The following is a 20704-nucleotide window of genomic DNA, read 5'->3' as shown; positions in this document are numbered from 1 at the left end:
AACAGTCATTTATGTAGTGTTTTTAAACACATCAAATATGTGCCGTACATAGTTGTTAATGCACATCATGACATTGTACTTCAGTCAAAAGAGGTTCGTTGTTACCGTTGACTGCGTTAGCATGGACTTCATGCTAAATCAGCTGTGAAACATCCATTTAATCATCCTGAGAAACCCTCCGAGTTTATTTGCGCTACAGCTCCAGTTTACATTTCCAAACATCCACCGTATTAATCATTACTTCATCAGGCCGTCGGACTGACAAGAAGTATAAGGCACCTCAGTCGGCTAATGTGTGTATGTTTCTGTCTGGCCATGTGTTTGTATGCGAGCTGCTATTTGAGAGGGGTTTGCCCCTCCGATTCACTCAGCACTCAATGTGTCCATTAGAAATATAGAATTTTAGTGCGAGTTTCCTCACGGGCTTCTCAAATCCAACTTTTGCAGGTCAAATGGGAATCACTCACATTTTAGTTTTTTTTCTCCGGAGGGAAATGGAATGATTGATGTTATTTTGCAGGAAACAACATCAAATGAAAACACATGAAGTAAAGATGTCAAAGAAAAAAAAAGAGAGGCGGAACTGGCTTTGAGTGCAACTTTTAGGACAAAACACAGGCCGCTTTGACAAAATGGCACAAGGAAACGTTGGGGTCAGACGTGTGTGTGACAGCTTGAGTGATGTGCGCCTTGGCACAGCCTCTCTACCTGCCAGCGTAATGGAATTCAGGAGGACTCCTTCGCCATCGACAATGAATCCTTCATAAAAGAGTGAGGTACGAGTTTATCACCCGGGATGAGAAGCATGTTACATTTGCCACTTTAAAGAAGATGAATGGGTCACTCGTCCATTTACATTCTCATACATTTTCATGAATCTTCCTCCGAGTGAATTTGATCTATCGGTAACAAGATAAATGATGAGCATAAAGCTTTGGCAGCTCTGACATAAAACAATCTTTCATTTGACGCCAAGTCTTTTACTTTTACAAGACGCGCCGTCTGTCTTCGCAACCTTGTGCTCAACAGTCGGGGGAGAAATTGCCGATTCTTTACATCCAAGACATCCACCTAAAACCCACAGACTGTATTTTATAGTACGCGCATATGGTGCTTTGTGACCGCCAAGGTGAACAAAGGCTCGTTTTGTTGGACTTGGTCAATGGAGACACTCAGCCGACCGTGAGTGTTTGAGATGCATGAAAATAGCCTGAAAGACTCATTGGCAGTTGCCAGCGCCAGGAAACGTCTACAGGAGGAGAGTTTGGGCGAATTTCTGCCTCGACTTGCAAGCACAAACTTGAGATATGAACACTATATGGTGGCAGTGACTCAACTCACTTAGCTATATATAGCAAACAAGTCATCAAAAAAGAGGCTTCAAGCTGTTTGCCACTCCCAGTTGAGGCTCACTGTCAAACAAAACAAACAGAACAACAACCGCATAGTTTAGCCTTTATGCTAACACAATGGGAAACACCATTTAAAGGCAATCTAAGTGGTAGAATTCTAACCTTTTAAGAAACAGATATTTAAGCACACAGGGTGGAGCAACACTGGCATATATTCTTTATCCTTTCCAAAATATAACTAATCTTACTGCTAAGGAGTTGTGACGTCTCCTCTGTCTCCATGTATGTCTGTATCATACTGATTATTATTATTAAGTTTATGACTAGGGTGACCAGATTTTCAAAATTAAAAACCGAAACAATACAATTCCACTGAAAATCAAATACACAATAAATTCCCACCAGGAATTATTTAGAACAAATTTAATCGTTAGTCAATCTGGTTGTGTTATTACTTTGGCTAATGCTAAATCTATCTTGATTGACAGTTAAACAGCTGTAAACCAGCGAAAGTAGCATTAAAGCTAGTTGGACCACATTTTCCATGATTCTCAGAAATGGAAGCAGGAAGTAGTTCTAGTTCCAGTAAATTCCTTTTTAATTGGTTTATCGTATGAATTATGAAGACAATTCTGTGACTGACATGCACATGACCCAAATAATTGGCTTTCTGGCTGGATTAAAACAATGGGGCTGGCCAAATACGCTAGTCATGTAGCATCGATAAGAAATTTAAATTCAAATTTTTTTTGTGGAGTTGCAATAATTATGTGAAGATTTTTGCTTTTCGCAGGTCGCATGTTTAAAGTTTGTGGGAGGAAAGAGGAGGGTTATTATAGTTTTGGAATTTTCCTGTTAGTTAGTTTTGATTTAGTTTTGAGTTTCATTTTTAAATTTAGTTAGTTTTAATTAGTTTTTAAGGTGGTTCTGACACACTTTCAAACGTCTTTATTCCGGTTAATATCGAAATAAATGTACTTAAAATCACATTTAAAATCATCCCCAAAGGCTGATGTATTAAATTAATTACCAAAGACTAAAATGAAGGACATTTTCACTGTAGTGATAATTATTGTTAATTTTGGTTTTGTAACCATATGATGTAGTTTCAGTTAGTTTTTGTTTTGTAAAAAGCATTTTCGTTTTTATTTTATTTCAGTAGCGGAATTGTTTTATGAATTTTAGTTTAATGTTAGTTTTCGTTAACTAAAATAAATTACGTGGGAAAAAGTAAAACCGATTAAGAAATGAATGAGTACGGCGAATTGCTGCAGACCGAGGGTTGCATCCACCTTCAATCGCTGCCACTCAAGTACGGTTATTACGCAACTGGTTGGACGCAACCAAGAGAAACATTTCACCGGAATAATCCGTCTCTGACCGTCAGGCAGATGAACCTTTTAAACCGGCATACGGGCAAAATGATCCCGCTGATGGATCCTTTGCGGAGACCGTTGTGTAATATGAAAAGCCACATGTCGTCACCGTCGGGCGAGGGGGGTGCACCGCCGACAGAATGATGTATCACCCCGTCGCTAGGAATGATCATTTTATTCCTCAGCCCTAATTTCACTTTATGTTACTAATGGAAAGTTTCGAGCCCAACATCCGACAAGCTAACTGGTGATTAAGTTGACCGATGGGTGAGAGCGCCACATAAACGCTGACATCATCCTGTGACGACGGGCCCCGGGGGATCGGTTTGACTGACCAAACATGCTAACAAGCCGGCGAGCAAGTTTTGTTTAAGCGCGTTTTTGTATGACACAACACATGGCCTCCTACGGTGGGGGCATCTTGTAATTCACACCCGGATGGGCTACGTGGAAAAGGGAGCTCCTGTCTGCTGCGTGGCTCGGTGACAACGCTGAGAGCTCCCAGACGCCCTGTATGATTAATGACTTACGGCCACGGTGGTGTGGAAGCCTGGTAATTAGCTACAGGCTGATTAAAGACAAGTAAACTTCTGCTGATAACCCGATTCTGTTTCTCCCCAGCGCAGACGCTGGCATGTGGAAGCTCTTACTGCCAGGCTCGCAAGAAACAGACCAATGTTGAGGATGATGAATGTAGTCTCCAACAGGCGTATACAGCCTCTAATTTAAAACTATTTAGCGTGTGACATATTGGCGTTGTGCGCTCTCTGTCTCCCTTCAGTCATGTTTGTGGTCCGTGACGTGGTCCAAGTTTCAGAGGGCTGTTGTTTTGGCTCTGGCGTAGTCATGAATAACGTTTTGTGCTGGCTCCGTTCCCCTTGCGCACCTTGGTTTCTTTTGCCGCCCTGTCCAAACATTTGCCTTTGCTTTATTAGCGAACAAGGAGAGTGGCGGCCTGCCACGCAAAGTCGTCAACGGGCAGATTTTAACGTTCTGGCTGTCGAGACGCGGACAGAAGAGCGAAGGATGGGCCAGAAAGTGGACAGCGGTGTGCATGATTGAGATGGGATGAAAAAGGCCTCCAAGTTCTCAGTCGTGTGCCAAAATGAGTCAGTCCACGTCTTTACTTTAGGTAGGCCCACAGATGGAGCAAATGAACAATGGTTAGACACTCAAAAGTCGGTGCCAGGTCCTTCGGAATTGAACTAAAAGAGTCATAGATCAACCTTTCACAAATTTTGAATTGGGGGCCAAAATAAGTCTTGGGTCAGATTTTATTAGGTCAAGTAAACTGCTGTGAATTATTACTTTTTGTCAAACAGACCCACATTTTACTTGAGAAATTTATTTCATGTTCACTGTAATAAATCAAAGTTTTGCTATTTATCATTTTAGCCCTTAACCCCTTCAGACCCATAGAAGATTGCAGTGGACATGACATATTTGCGTGTCTAAACCAATAAAACGCAAAATGTGGATGATGTCAACACTTCTGGTTCATGATTGGATCATAGCTAACCAATCACAATCGAAAGTTGATTTGCATGATGTTCATGTTAAAAATGTTACATATAAGCTGAGTAAGTTTACAACACGTTACAGCCATATTAGCCAAAATGTTTTTCCCATATTGTTCTTCTGTGGGAAAAGAGTCATAATCAGTAAAAAAAATAATAATAAAATCCCAGCGGAAAAAATGCGTATCTCAAGGAATAGTGGTACAGTAAACAAAACCTGGAATTCAAACCGTCACCACGCTTCATGAGATCTTAGCTTGATTATTTTTGTCATGTGACCCCAAGAAGGATACTGAGACGGCAGTTCAATATGAGCAGATAATATATCAATTGTATATCCAATTATCCATATTTTTTGTACTGTTTTTGCAAAGTGGTTACAATTTTGGTTTAAAAAAAAAAATGCCTGCACGGTCAATATTGATTTTATGATGGCAACACATTTAATTTACTTTACATTGCAGGGGTCTTGATTTAGATCTCAAGTTTCATTTCTACAGTGGTGACCAATGTTAATGCAGTGGTAAAGTCAACATTTTTGAAATATTTTGTTAGGCCATAAATAAAAACAATTAAATAAAAATTTGTAAATATGACGGTAACTGAACGTGCTTTATTCTGCACTGCATAAGCATTTATTTCATTTTATAACGTTTTGTTCTTGTCAGAGTGGTTTTAATGCAACATACTTTTAACTTTCTTTTGAGTATTTTGTTCACAATAAATGCTACATTTACTCAGTCATATTGAGCTGGATACATTCCGCATATTCTTTATTTAATTTTTTTTAAATTGATCTATGTCTTGTGCAATCACTTTGTTTTGGTTTGCCAGAGAGACTTCTGATTCTTTCAACCCTCCAACATAACCACTAGTACCAATACCACTAGTACTTTTGATACATAAAATTTCCCCCCAAAAAACAATGATAACTTATTTTAAATAAAGACCTATATATCCCAATAAAGCAATTTTCCTATAAAAAAAAATGCATGAAGGAAACTTTCTATTATTCAAATATTTTATTTCCTGACAGTAAAATGGCCACACACGAGAGCCAATACCAGTATCGGTCGCCCCAAGTACAGATATCTTGAAATAAGACCAGGTATTGGCACGATACCGATACGTGGTATCGGTACTCGCCCATCCATTACTATGGTTATACACATGCCATTCATCCTCTTTTTCAGGGAAAAGTTGCTTCCTAAAAAGTGAAACTCTAAAAACTTGAACATCAATCAATGTCAGGCATTGAACTGTGTTCCACTGTGGCGGGTCGACTGCAATTAACAAGTATGCTAATAACATGGCAATTATATCCTGCAAAACTTTAGCAAACTGCCACAGATGGTGGCAGTAATGCAAATGAATAAACATCGCTGTCACCCGACTACTAAAAAGATAAACAAGATGTTGTGTGCCCGATGTAAAAATTGTTCTTCTAAAATTGTCACGTTAGAGACAAATGCCAGCGCATTTGTTATCTCGCCGTGGCAAGTGTGAAAAACGAGCCCATCTCCAAATAAAACAGATGACTGTACGTGCACGCCGAGCGAGCGTCTCCACAATGGAAAGGACGGTGCCAAAGGGCAGTCGGCCACCCACTCTCCTTTTATCACCCTCTCATAATTAGGTTGGTTAACATACTGCTGTGTATGCAGCCATATTGACCGGGAGCCTAATCACATTACTATCGAGTTCCCGTCCCTCCTTGCCCCAGGTGACGCTGGCGAGTCCAGAGTTATGGCCCTAACCTATGGGAGGAAATTAGCTGTGGACACAAGTTTGTTCTTGTTCGCCACGCTCCGTGTGAAAAAGAAGAAGAAGAAAAAACGTAACGAGTGAGGAGGGCAGCGACACAGAGTGAGAAGTGGAAGAGGAAGCACAGTGTTCTGCATAGAGAGGAAGGCATGAAAAATGCAGGAAGTGCAGACAGAGGTGCGGCGGCGTGTGTTGCTTGGGCTGGCAGTCCATTAGGCCTGATAGACATTTCACTTACCAAAGTCAAATATAACAGTCAAGCATTCATTAATATGAGGAAGGGTCCGCCGAATCAAACCCCACCATCTGGTTAAGACGACAGTATAATCTACAACTCGTGATTAGTTCTAAGGGGTGGAATTTCACTTTAATCTTTTTCGGGGCTCGAAATTTCCATCTGCACGGCTCGGCACACCATTTTTCTTCAAGACAAATGTGCTGTTTTTCATGTTCCAAAATTAGATCAGAAGAAAACGATTAATCATGTCATGGCCTGGGAAAGGAAACAAAGATCTGATTTTCCTCTCTTCCCCGCTGCCCCCCCCCTCCCTCTCCCATCACAGACGCCGCCACCACTGCTCACTCGCTCCAACCCTACCCTCACCTTTTTCCCTCTCTCCCCCGAGCACTGCTTCCTCGCTCTATCTCATCCTGTGCCTTGTCTTTGGTCCGGCATTCCTGAGCCCTATCATCCTTCCCCGTCCTCGTGCGAGCTATTTTTCACGCGGTCGCTGTGCTCTGACAACAGAAGAAAGGACACGCGGGCTCGACGATTAATGCGAAATGACGAGGCGCCTTCAATTAGCATAGCCTTCCACTCTCTCGCTCTCTTTCTCTCTGTGCGCCCGCCCTGCAGCGGCGAACAACAGATGGCGTCCTGTTTGTGTGCGACACCCCATCCGAATCCCAAAAAGTGCAAGTCACCGGGACTGCAAATTAGCGAGGCCGCGCAACTGTCAGGTGCTGGCCTCCGCTGACAGTTGTAGCCCATTATGGCAACATTGATGTTTTCATAGTGTGACAAAAAGGATTCCTTTTTCCTCCGCCTTACAGAGGGCCTGTCTGTCAGCCAGCTCTCAAGTCATAACAAATCACTGGCACTCAGCTGAGGCTGAGCATTGGGAGCGTCGGGGGAAGATAAATGACCTGCAGGCCTTTGAAGTGCTTTGGCAGTTCAGATGGCTCGGTGGCGCTGACAGAGAAATATACACAACAGCGTAACCAATAATGAGAACATTAAACATTCCTGCCTCCTGACAGGCTGACAGGAAAGCCCGGCTTGACATCAATCATCTTCTGAGGCATAACCTTGACAATTAGTCTCCTCTTTGCCTCCAGCTCTCAACCCTGCGCGCTCTCTCCTGACTCCAAAAGCCACACCGCGACCGGCTGCCAGGCTCAAGGCGGATAGGATGGCGGCTCGGAGATGACAGCAAGGAGGCAGAAAGGAATGAGGGCCACCATCAGTGGACCAAGACGGATGTCCTATTGGGGTATGGAGGTGACAGGCGGATGCGGGACAAAACATCCCAACATGTCAGGGCATCAGTGGATTGTCGTCATCGCTAGAATGGCATCTGACTCTACTCGCTCTCCGTTCACCTTGTACACGCTGCTTTCAAGCTAAATGTGTCATCCGCGTCAGGAACATCATACGCTAGCTCGTGAGGAGAAGAGACTCGTCACCATGGCATCATAGCGTTCTATAGTATTGGCAGAACAAACCCAATTGTGAATGTTTTGGGTTGGATCCTTGCAACCGACAAGGTTGCGATGGTCCTGTATTGGGCGCCTTTATTTTGTCATATAGGCATTTATTCTGTTATATAGAATTGAGCATGGTTTCTTTGTCAAGTTTTTTCCTCAAGGCCATCGGCATCCAGCCATGTCCTCTGTTGTTACTTTCTATTTTTGTATATAAAGTAAGTTGTAGGGATGTAAAGATAACAGCAATATTGTGATATCGCGATATTAAAACTGCCACAATATGACCGTCGTCATGTCACGATATTAACTCTTTGACTGCCAGACGTTTTCAGAAAAGGGATGCCGTGGGTGCCAGCCGATTTAAGCATTTTGACTGATCTTTCAAGGTCCACAGGAAATTTTGTGTTTGGACTACGGAAACACACATACTACCAAATGAAAGATTGGACTCTCATCTTTCATCAGAAAAAAAAGTTTGTTTCTACCTTATTGTTTTAGTAATCAACAATAGAAAATGGTTAGTTTCACCCAAATGCTCTGTTTTGAAACAAAATACGGAGAAATCAAGATTTTTGTGAAACGATATTATTTCATGCACTCTAGTGAATTTGACACCTTTTTTTCCATGAATGATGCCACAAACACCTAAACAGTGCTTTACTTTAGTAAAACACTACCACCAACAATGAAAAAGTGTTTTTTGATAGCAAAATACGTTTATTTACTTTCAACAGTGTAACAATTTGACAAAACAATTTGGCAAACTATTTACAAATGCGTGCAACCGTGGTACTATTTACAATTGTGTGGATGTTTCAAATTCAATTTTTCTTTTTGTAACACTCCCCTGCGTGCAAGGGGACGCAGCAGGATTTGCACAACAGATTAGTTTCACTGCGATTGCAAACGCTACACTTTTTTGCTGGCTTTTTTTTCCGGGGAATAGCAAGTATATACTGCAGTGTGTATTTGGCCATGTTGCCATCAAGTCTACTCTTAGGATCATGATACCACTACCGTAACGTCACCGTGGTGTTACGTCTGGCTTCCTCATTGTCCTTCAGTTCCTATACCGGGTGGTAAGAGATCTTATCCGCTCCATTCATGGTAGCATCGTAGTCCATAACCAGTATCTTCTCCGTGATCAGACTGTACCCACTCCTCCGATGAATATGCATTGGACTCGGGGCACTCTTCGTCGTCCGACTCAACGTCCGCCTTAGCAGAAGTGCTCGGTTGTGCTACGCGTTTTCCAGCGTTAGCATCGCTAGCCGGTGAGGCTTTATGACGTGATCATAGCCGCCGCGTCAACGCTTCCAACTTCGGCGTCAACCTCGGAGTCACCATCATCATCATCGTTGTCATCAATGTGCTCTTTAGCACTGGTTGATGCTTCTCTTCTTTGAAAAAAACGATCAAGCGTGAGCTGCTTGCCACCGGTCGCCATTTTCGCTTTCTCAGCCATTGTCCCCTCAACACTCTAGCTCCGCCTCAGGTCTTCTACTACTGACGCCTACCCGATCTTGTCCAAAGAGAGTCATCGCTGCCATCTAGGGGCCAAAAATAGTCATTATACTAAATAGACCAGCCGGCCAAGGCTTTCCTCCACCCGTTTCCCAAAAAATAAAAAATAAACTTGATGAACGTCTTTTAACGTCTTTGGCACTCCTCCGTAGGATTTTACTAAACGTTATTTAACGTTTTTGGCAGTCAAAGAGTTAAGGGCAGCGCATCTGTTAAAAAAAGTCAGGTCGATTTCCATTTGTGCAGTTCTAGCACCCTCTGGTGGTTAGTTTTTTTAGTGCAGTTTAATTTTCACAAGGCATGTTTTGGTTCTTCTATGTTTAAAATCCACGCTAATGGTCAGATAAAGGTGAAAGTAATATGCTTGTGAACGAGTCAATATGTTGAGGAACTCAATGTGCATTAGTAAGTAAGTGCCTCAATATTTAGTGTTATTAGCGATTATAGGATGTTTATATGCATTTCTGTTATAACCCTAACCCAATATTGTGGGGGGGTTATATTGCCAACCTCCTCACAATATCGTGATAATTATCGCATCGTGATGTTTGGATATCGTACAGTAAGTTGTACGGATAACGGATGGAAGACTTTGTTTCATAATTTACAGAATTATTATTATTATTTTTTTTTAATAGTGGAAATCAATCGACTCCACGGTCAAACTGTTGCTTTCATAAAACTGTACAGGATTTTTTTTTTCAAAGTAAGAACATTTTGCAAATTAACTGTTGCAAATAAAACAAACGCAGTGTGCGGCGATGAGTCGCTTCACATTACATAGCGTAGCGTAAATCCTGTATGGTGTTTGTAATTTCACAGTCAATAGGTCAACGGATCTGAGAGAGGGAGGAAGGACATCTGCTCCACTGTGGGAGTGGTCACAGCCAACCATGAAATTCAAAGCAGCTCCTTTTCATTCACTGAAAGTCTCAAAATGGCGCAAACAATTTATGATTAGGGCAAATTGGGCACAAGGGGGTCCAAAACATCTGAGCCGTGAAATGGACACTTGGAGACCAACCCTGACACCCAATCATTTGTGTGCAGCCCCCATACTCTTCCACTAGATGGCAGAAGGAACAACTACTGTAACTGTATAGCCATCTGTTGCCATTCTTACAACAGAAAAATTTTAATAAATATGAGAGGAAATTTAATTTATTTAAACAAACTGTCAAGTGTTGAAAGGAGCATGACTATATTGTCTTGACTTATCATCACTATGAAGCAAAAACAAATAGAGAAACCTTCTAGTAAGTTTTCTTTGTTGATAAAATCTGTGTACGGCATATATGTAAATATGTGGTACAACTCACACATGCATACCTCAGACTCGTACTACATATACTGAAAAAAACCAGGTCCACCGCTGAGCCATTTTTGAGTACAGTATTTCACTTGTGTTTCCTCCATTAGCCAAATGCATGTAAATCATCACGGACAAGCTGACCCCCAAAATGTTTGAGCTCTCTGGTTTCCAACACTTGCGCTAGGCTCTGGCCGAACATTTTGTTACCGCACCAAGAAAAGGTGATTTATGCGGATTGCGGACATTTCCCCTTTGACTAGCACATTCGCAGAAAAGGTATGTCAAGGATGTGAGGCAGTTGGTACAGGCAACCTTTCAAGATTTTTTTTTATTTTTTTACCGGCTTATTGGCCACGTAATAAATATCTGGGTGACAGGACCTTCTTGCGGTTACCTGCAACTGAGCTGGGATAATTAGCAGCGCTTGAAGATGATGTATGACTTTCATTACCCTTTGAGATGGAGCAAACTAAATGAGGACACAGCTAATTGCCATGTAAAGCAGTTTGGCACGAAGAAGGGGGAAAGGCCCTCATTCTCTTTCTTTTTTGGCTTGAGGTTGTTGCAGTTGTGCGGCTATAATCTCCCCCTCTCGGCCCCACCTCGTTGGCCGCAGGAGTTCACTGGCTGTCCATAAATCAACAGCTGCTTACAGCTGAAACTACCCTGAGTCATCAACATGTAATAAGCACACTGACGGTTTCTATCCCAACTGCATTAAGGCGCAGTTCAAACAGTCCAGCTCTGCTTTCCTACAGCGGGTTCCTTAATTCTGTCGCTCTATCTCCCCAACTGTCAACCACATCTTGAACTTCTTAGCTCCGACCAATCCCGTTCAAACTCAAACAAAAGCTGATAGGATCACGTGAGCGAGCGTCTTCTCTGCCCAAAGGAGAGACTCTAAGTGGGCCGGGAAGGAAAAGTGTTTCCAGAAAGCAGCCCTCTCAGGGGCTTCTAGCGGTGGAGGCTAATGTCTCACATGATGGCTTTAAGTATGTTGGCATCCATTACAATGACAGAGCCATGCTCTCCCGCTGACATGCCGATTCAATTCAGGCAAGCTTCTCATCCATCATGGGGCGGGGGTGGTGACGGCTGGGTGGTACAATGGTGACACACAACTCTTGTCAAGTTGGGGCAGGTTGTAAAAGACAGGTTAAAGGTTTCTTTCTTTACTTTTTCTTTTTTTTTTTGGAATCAAATGATTTTGTCTTTAAGTCAGTGTATCATGCTGTTGAAACCAGCAGAGGCTTTGTGGAGTGGCTAGTTTGCCATTTGAAGTAATGCATGCTTACCTTTAGCTAGCACATATTTGACATTAGAAGAATCTCCACGCCACCCAAAAAAATGTCACAAAAGGTACATGATGTCATCTCTAGTCAATGAAAAATGTACTGACAGTGAAATCTGCCCCAGTTTAGTTGTGCATGAAGATATTTTCTGTTGGATGAATGACAACAGTTGGATACAAAGGCTAATTGTACTGTCTGCCATCTAGTGGAAGAGCATTTAATTGTTTTTTTCTTTTCACTAAGGCTTGTTGCTGACCTAGATAGATAAAAAAAAAATGCATTATATAGTCCCGTATAACACACACCTGTGTATAAAAATTCCCACCAAACCTTCTACAAAATCACACTTGAAAAGCTGTTTTTTGTCTGTAATTGTGTATTATATAGTCCCCCGATTTGCTGGTAAGTAAATAATAGTGTAAATGCTTTTAAATCCAGGTTACGTTCTTTTCCCATACCGATGAATAAGGTCTTTGAAAGCATTTTTTAAAATCATGTTTTCAAAAAAAACAAAACTTGTTTTTGCACTTTAAATCTCTTGAACTCTGTAACTGCTTTTAAATGTTGTGCTTTTAATTCCAGTATGTGAAGCATATTGACGTATGTTGTGCATGAAATATAAATCAGTGATTCTATTTTTATCTATCTATTTATTTATTTATTTTACAACACCTAGGTACTGGTAAATTTGTAAACAATGTTTTTCATGTCACATGTATATGAGTCATTGATCAGTTTGCCCAATGATGCCAGTTTTCTGAATTATCATGTGGTACGACCAAAATGAAATAACCAATTTGGGACTTTTATTTTGAAATCCATTTAAATACAGGATTTTGGTCATATTTTGGACCTGAAAACAATATTTTTTTCCCACCATATATGTATATATATATATATTTCATTCTAATTTAACTTGTGTGGCTAGCTAGTAGTGTCAATTTCATCAACAAAAACTAAACAAAAACAATTTCGTCGACGCACATTTTTCCCCGGACTTAAACTAGACTAAACCCCTCAATAATAAACAATAAGTGGGACTAAATCAGTATGCATTTTCGTCGACAAATGAAGACGAGACGACAATGTACTCCACTTCATCAAACGTTGATAAAATCCATGGACATTTTAGTTTGTGAAAAAAAATTTGACGAAAATGAAATGATTTTGTAAAATCTTGTCTCTGTTGGTCCAACACTGTGACACTGTCATGTGACCCCCCCCCCCCTCCCCCTTTCAAATCTGCAGCTAGCAAGTGCAACATGCACAGGCACATGGGACAGACAGAAGCTGGATTCACAATGAAAGGATAAAACAAAAAGTAGATTATAGTTATAACGTAACATTAATCCAATGGCTATAACGTTCCAACAGTAATGTTAATCCGACCGCTAATGCAGGCTAATTTACTAGCTCATAGCATGGAGCCATAGTAGCCATTTGGTGACATACTGTAAATCATCTGTCAAGTTGTTTTTCAAGAAAAAGATGAGAGAAATTTTTATGTGAAATAATGAGAAAATTTTATGTGAAATAATTTTAGATCCGAAATGTTCAACATAATCTGGTCCCCCCCCCCCCCCCCCCCAACCACCCCAAAAAATAATACAGGGGTTAAAATGGTTGTCCTGACGTTTTTGTTGACTAAAACTTGACAAATAAAATTACATTTTCTTGGACTAAAATAAAGACTAAAATGCTAGATTTAGAGTCGACTAAAAACTGACTAAATAAAAACGGGATAAGGTTGACTAATTGTGATAAAAAATAACAAGTGTGATTGAAACTGGACTAAAACTGATAAATTTACAAACAGCAGATAAAATTAACACTACTAGCTAGCTTGTTATGTTTAGATGGCTAATTGCTAGCCCCCTAACTTTGATTTAAGTTGAAAATATTATGCAATGTCACCATTGAAAAAGAGTTCCATGAAAGATGTATCTCCTAAATTATATATGTCCTAAAATGAAGATAGTAGTAGTAGTAAACGATAGAGTAGTAGTAGTAGATTAGTAGTAGTAAACAATAGAGAATAAATATTTTATTTATTTATTATTATTATTATTTTAATAAGAAATTAACTGTGCTGATTCTGGTGAAATCCTTATCCGTCAATTACCCATTTATGTATTGTTCATTTATGACAAGCTATATCATGGATAATACAGAATGACATCAAAATAGCCTCTGTGTTTACAACTATTTGTCTGACACTGATCCTGTCCAAAATGCTGATAATGGCTAATCTATAGAACCAAAACTACTGATCAGAGCAGTTTTAAATGTCAGTCCTCGCTGACAGAGCACCACTCTTAAAGACTGGTGACAAATATGTTTCAGTCATCGATCACACGGCGTACGATAGAAATGACATGCAAATTGATCAGCAGGAGTCAGAAACATGCTGCGCAGCTGGATACCGAGCACAAGTGGGAGGGACTGTTTACAGTGCGCCCAAACATGATGCGCACTGACAGCATTCGTCACATTAGGGTGTTAAAAATGACTAGTGAGGGACGTCGGCGTTGTCGTGTGACATGATGAAGCTAAACGGAGAGAACAGATATTCTGCTCTACATGATGTACGTGCGTGCATCAGTATCGGCCTTGTATGGCGTCTCCTTGACGACTATAAAGTCGACCATGAGTGTCATGTGTGGTATAATGGGTAGTCTTAGTAGTAGTCATTTCATCAAGTATCCAAATAGGCTATTAGTAGGTTGAGGTTTTGCAATTAACCTAACTTGGTTCCACTTTTTTCGTGTTTTTACTGTATTAGTACTGTGCTTTACTTATGTGTTCTTCTGAATAGCCAATCTTTTACCGTTTTGTTGTGTCGTTGACATGGTAATGACTACACTTCTACACTGTAGTATTGAAAGCAGATTATAGTATCTATGCCAGTTTTCGACTAATTACTGGGTGTTACATTTCTCATGAATTCTTTAATTCTCAAGCTTGCATGATACAATGCAATTTGCACTTTACGTGGGAAATATCATCAGCGGAGACAAATCGTGTCAAAGGACACGAATCGAGAAAATCTGGAAAAATGTAATTAGGGATTTCATTCATTTGAGGATACGGCGCTTTACTCTCTTTTTTAAATCCACTGCTATCATTATGAACACAACCGCAAGAAAACACAGTAAAGACATGATTTTGTCATCTGTGATCATAATTTGCAAACTGGAGCATATTAATTCCCTTCTCAACACAACAAACAGTCTCTTTGAAACTATTTCACCTCTCACTAATGAAGCAATTGTTTCTTCCACCACGTCAAGCTCGGCGAATGTCGAACCTCACACGCAGACACCGAAAGGCTTTTGTGCTGTCAAGGTGGGGTTTTGTTTGTTTCCGTCAGTTGTGCTGATCCGACACTTGAAAGGTAGCACTTGGGTTTAGATCTAGATAAAACGACACACACACACACACATGTACACACACACACACACACACACACACACACACACACACACACACACACACACACACACACACACACACACACACACACACACACACACACACACAGTTCAGTGATGCTTGACTGCTCCACATATAATCACACAAGTCAAACCACTATGTTAGCCCTAGCTTGATGTAAATTGATTTTGTTGTTATAAAAGTGAAATGCTAATTGTTTCCTAGCCTTACTCTCCGGTTGCATCAAGCCTTAATATTCTTCACATTTAGAGGATGGTGACTCATATTGCTCCTATTTATTCACAATGTTGTGAAAGAAGACATTAAATCCTATGATAAGTGTTGTAATGGATCTAGTTCTATTTGATTAGAAATGTTGCTAAGAACAGCAGGAAGTTGGCAAGCCTTGGATTAGGACTCTTGTTTACTTCAAAGTGAGAATTGTTTTTGTTCACACTCTTCCCACAACACCCCGCCACCTTTTTGGCTGGAGTGGCGAGAGAGAAAGATGTCAGGAGATGTGTCATTTTTTGTGATCATTTTTGTTTCAAATTTTGGTAGCCTTTTATGACTTCGCGTTGGAGATTACATTCTGAGAATATGTAATTAATTATGATTAATCATCTTAGAACTAGGGCTGGGCAATAAATCGAATCATTTTAAAAATCAAATCGTTGAAAATTTGCTAAATCGTGAAATCGAGTTTTGTCTTCTGGATTTTTAAAAGCTGTTGTTCTTATGTTCTGTTACAGCCAAATGTTTTCGTGAGTTGTAATTTTGCACAATTGGCAGAATGCTGGATGGGTGCTTTACAATACATGCTTACAATAGCTACCAGCTACTTCATTATGGCATTTAAGCACAAACTATGAATGTTAGGTTTATTTTAAAACTGATTTAGAATCAATTTACTGTTGTCTGAACATTTTGCACAGGAATTATTTTTGAATAAATTACATTTTTAAATAAATGTTTGTTGGGTTTATTAGATGAAAATTTATTAAAATCGTAATCGTCCTGAATGACTAGAAAAAAAAAATTTTTTGGCCCTACTTAAAACTCAAAATGATTTTAAAATATATGAATCCATTGCAATCCATTTTAAAAACTGGGTTAACCAAAGCACTGTATAATTCATTTAAAACACATAGAATGTAAACTAATAGATAGAAGAGTCAAACACTAAAACATAATAAAACAAAACAAAAAAAACACTGAAAACAAGCAGAAGAATGATTTAAAAAATATATATATAAAAAAAAGCTGTCAACACTTCATGTAAGGTCAGCTGCTTTCAAATTCTGTGAGCCACTACAACAAAGTCTCTGTCTCTGTCTGAGATTTATCTCCAGAAGTCAGTGATAAGGAAGGAGCATACGTTTGCAAAAATACATATATTTATATACGCTTGGAAAAGATAGGGATATTTGGCTTAAAGTTTCAGGATAAACAGGTGAACTTTATTTGACCTACTCTAAACTTTTCAATCTCCAACAGTTTTTAACTTACACTCTGGAAATATTGTATTATATTTATTGTATCTTTTTTTTTGTTTTTTTGTTAACCGTTCAAAACATTTTTGTTAACCCTCCCAACCTCCAAAAAATATTTAACAATGACTTAAAATGGTTTACATGACCTCTCAGCAAAAAAGAGGCATTTGTTGTAAATTAAAGGTTAAATTGACAACAGCGTGTATCCATGCTGAACATCTTGTGCTTACCCTCTTATATTGGGAGGCTGTTAATCTTAGGATACTTCTTGCAAATACTAACCATATGTTGGGTTAATATCCACACTAACCTTTATGCTTCCAGACGCCCAGAGCCCGTTGAATTTAACGGTGCTTACTTGAAGGGGCAAAACAATCTTCCTAACGCAACCTCTTTGAGAGGCTCACCATACATAAGCAAACCACTGCGCTCGATCCATTATCTTCTAAAAGTGTATCAGCTTGGAGAGATTTTCCTATCAACATATTCAATACGACGACACACTTAATGATTGGGATCATATTCCGCAACCTTCTATTATTTTTGGCACTGAGGAAATAACAGGAACAAATGAATTAGAGTGAAGTGCCACTAGAAGTCAAGCAATTAGGCTCAAATGAGACCGTACCTGTACGCCATCCAACTTTGTTTATATTTCTTAGGAAACGAGTGAAGTTTAGAATAAAAGCTGACAGACACCGATAAATCATAGTAAATTGTGAATCGATAAACAAATGCATTCTAAATTATGACTAATGGCCCGGCGGCCATAATGTAACACAAGCACAACTCAGCAGGCCGTTGGGTTTCATGGCCGTGCAAAATAAACAGACACGTTTCTTTCACAGCGCTAATAAATTTCCCTGAAAAACTCAAAGAGCGGCCCATCTGCTTCAAATAATTTTTAATTTCCTTTTCTGTCCTGTCCCCATTAGGTATTCCGCAGGGATATTCTCACAATTCTTTCATTTACCTCCTCCCATATGCATCCAATTACCTTTCCCCTGCATCGGGTCGGTGCCTGGTCTCTCTCGAGTACAGTGCAAAATACCCCCACCTGCACCTTAAGCAAACTTTATGCTTGTTTTATTATCTGTGAGAGGCAGTGAGTCATTTGTGCTCTGGTGGATTTGGGGCCGGGCCTTGGGTTTGATGTGTTCTGGCTCTGGCCGCACCTGCACATCCCCCCCCCCCTTTGCTTTCCCTCCTCACAGGCCGATCTGCTGGCTAAATGGTCCAGCAGATGTTCTCGAATCAGTCGGGGAGTCTATGAAGGGAACAGGCAACTGTGCAAAAATAAAAAAAATAGGGTAAAGGAAAGCATGGCCTTAAAAGCAGGGTGGCCTTAAAAATGAATTCATCCCCCGTCCCACTGTATGAGCAGTAGCAATCAATAAAAATGTTTTTTATTTTAATGTGGTCTGTATGAATGGCAGTGGATATCACTCATATGGCATTTTTTATACATTTTATTTTTTGTGAGTGTTGAAATCAGTGTTATATTAGTTTTGGAATTTTCATTGTAGTAAAGATTTTTTTTTTTCCGGTTGTATTAGTTTTTGTTTTTTGTTTTTTAAATTGTGCATTTCTAGCGTGCAAGATTAAAAAACATTGTGGTGAGTATTGTGTAACAAAACAACAACAACAACCATCCACAAATCAAATACAATACTGTGTAACAGAACACAGACTTTGAATTACAGTAAATGCCATGCATAATGCATCTAAGGTTAGATGTGTCACAACCCGTCTAAACTAGGACAGCCTTGCTTTCCTTCCCTTATTTGCCAAGTTACCAACTTTGAAAGTAGATTCGTGGCTTGAATTCCTGTTGACAAGTATTAATTCAGATTGTGTATTATTTTTTTTTGTATATAAACAGTATACAAATGTGCTAGGTGTATGAAAACTTAAAAGCACAACTGTATGTCTGCCAACTAGTGGTGAATGGTGATATGTACAACGGAATATATCACCATTCATATACAACTGTATATAACACCATTCACCACTAGTTAGACAAAGAGTTGTGCTCAAACATTTACAAAGCCCTAGGGTATGTAAACGTATGAGAACAACTGTATATATTTTTCATATATTAGGCAAAAAAAAGGAATTTCTTGCATTTCGAGCTGATGTAGGAAGGAAACCCTTAATTAGTTAGTTTTAGGCTACATTCACACTGCAGGTCTTAAAGCACAATTCCAATTTTTTGTTGAAATCCGATTTTTTTGAGTAAGCGTTCACATTATTGAATCTATTAATTGCGACCTCAGTCTGTCTGCTGTGTGAACGTTATGCGTCCCCAAAGTGACCCGCATACACAGAATAAGATACGAAGTCACTCACAACGCTGTGTGACAAAAATTCGGATACGTATCCGATCTAGGACCACATAAGAAAGTGACTCAGGTCGGATATGAAAAAAAATCCGAATTGAGCCGTTCAGACTGACAAAAAAAGTCAGATACAGGTCACATTTGGGCAAAAAATCTGATTTGCCTGCAGTGTGAACGTAGCCATAGATACGTTTGCGAATGTAAAATGTAGTTTTATTTAGTTTTAGTTTTTTAAAAGCGTTTGTCGTTAACAAAAATGTTTTTTTCAATTGTAGTTTTAATTATTTTGTTAGTTTTCATTCATTTAAAATAACCTTGGTTGAAATACATATACATTACGTTTACAAAAAGTGTGTATTTTGCAGTAGCAGGGCCAAAACTAAGACAGGACAGTACTAGTGTGAGGGGAATTCCGCAGTGCCGGGACAAGCAACTATTACTCAGCGTGTTGTCACCGGCTTTTGAGCAAAGTGGCCCGCAGAAACGAGGCACTGAACAGACGACTGCAGCTGCGTGTCAACACATGTGCAGTGTGCATGTGTGCGCCGCAATATAATCGTCAGCACCTAGCTTTATGAGCGGGGGGTTTCTTGCGGAGCTTGCAATTTAATTAAGCGTGAGTAACAAATGTCAATAACTTTTGTAGAGAAACTGGGCTCGGGAGATGAACTTACACGACCGAGCTGAAGGACTGCGGCAGAGGAATTAAAAAGAGATGCAGTTTGAACGCAACGACCCTGAAGACAACTTCTCACTTATAAATACCAAGTTTAATGATGACCGCTTAATTAATTGGTCTCTTAATGATTTATACAAGCATATACTTGCTACATGTTGAAAGAAAAAGGAATGGATGGCGGGCTGGGGGTATAATGGCTGTGAATAAGTACTATGGACGTAATTTACTTGCAGAGGAAAGGATGAGAAGACACTAAAAGGGTAGGCGTGCGTTCCTGGAGTTGACACGTTGACGACCATGTGAAACTCAAGAAAGGACAACCCGGTTTGTTTTAAAAAAAAAACTTAACCCGTGTGTGACATTTGTTGTAAAATTTCAAGAAGCCAACATACCTAAATGTCAACTAAGATTGGTCCGGGCGTAAAAGTAAGTGCAGTTTTGCCAAAACTGTTGGTTATAGTAAGACCACGGCTTATCATGGTAACAGCGACAACAGAACACAAAATGCTTCCTGTGGCTAGCTCAACAGACATCTCTTGTCTCACAGCAGGGACGGTTGTGGGCCACAAGTAGACGCTCAACCTCACGGCCAACAAGACATTTCATCCGGGGCTGCAGTGCTAATCTGGGGACCTGAACAATCCTCTCTATTTCATAAGGCACTTTACAGCTCTCCTGCCAACCGATGCTTTACTGTCAGTGCCCCTTCAGGATGATGAATGGAAGAACAGTCCACATACAACTCGTCCTCTCTTCAGTGTTACCTTACAGCGGAAAGTGTTTGATGTTTGAGATCCTTGTCCATCAAGAAGATTGTTGATGGGTTCAGGAGAAGCAATATTGACAAGAATGAGGCATTATAAAATGAAATGAAATGAAAACCGGCTACTTTTGAGAACGGGTTCCCAGTAATCTGA

The 20704-nt window shown here is 40.0% G+C and overlaps 1 long non-coding RNA gene across 1 annotated transcript in view; it reads right to left on the bottom strand.

The window, feature by feature from the left end:
* Positions 1-15028: 15028 nt before the first annotated feature.
* LOC144061384 (uncharacterized) overlaps positions 15029-20704 on the bottom strand; it is a 57421-nt gene continuing 51745 nt past the window's right edge. The window contains exon 7 of the long non-coding RNA XR_013296173.1: positions 15029-15257. This is a non-coding gene — a long non-coding RNA (uncharacterized LOC144061384). The remainder of the gene's footprint in view (positions 15258-20704) is intronic.

The sequence above is a fragment of the Vanacampus margaritifer genome, chromosome 12 (assembly GCF_051991255.1).
Source record: "Vanacampus margaritifer isolate UIUO_Vmar chromosome 12, RoL_Vmar_1.0, whole genome shotgun sequence".
NCBI lineage: Eukaryota > Metazoa > Chordata > Actinopteri > Syngnathiformes > Syngnathidae > Vanacampus > Vanacampus margaritifer.
This window is presented reverse-complemented; position numbering and strand designations above follow the sequence as displayed.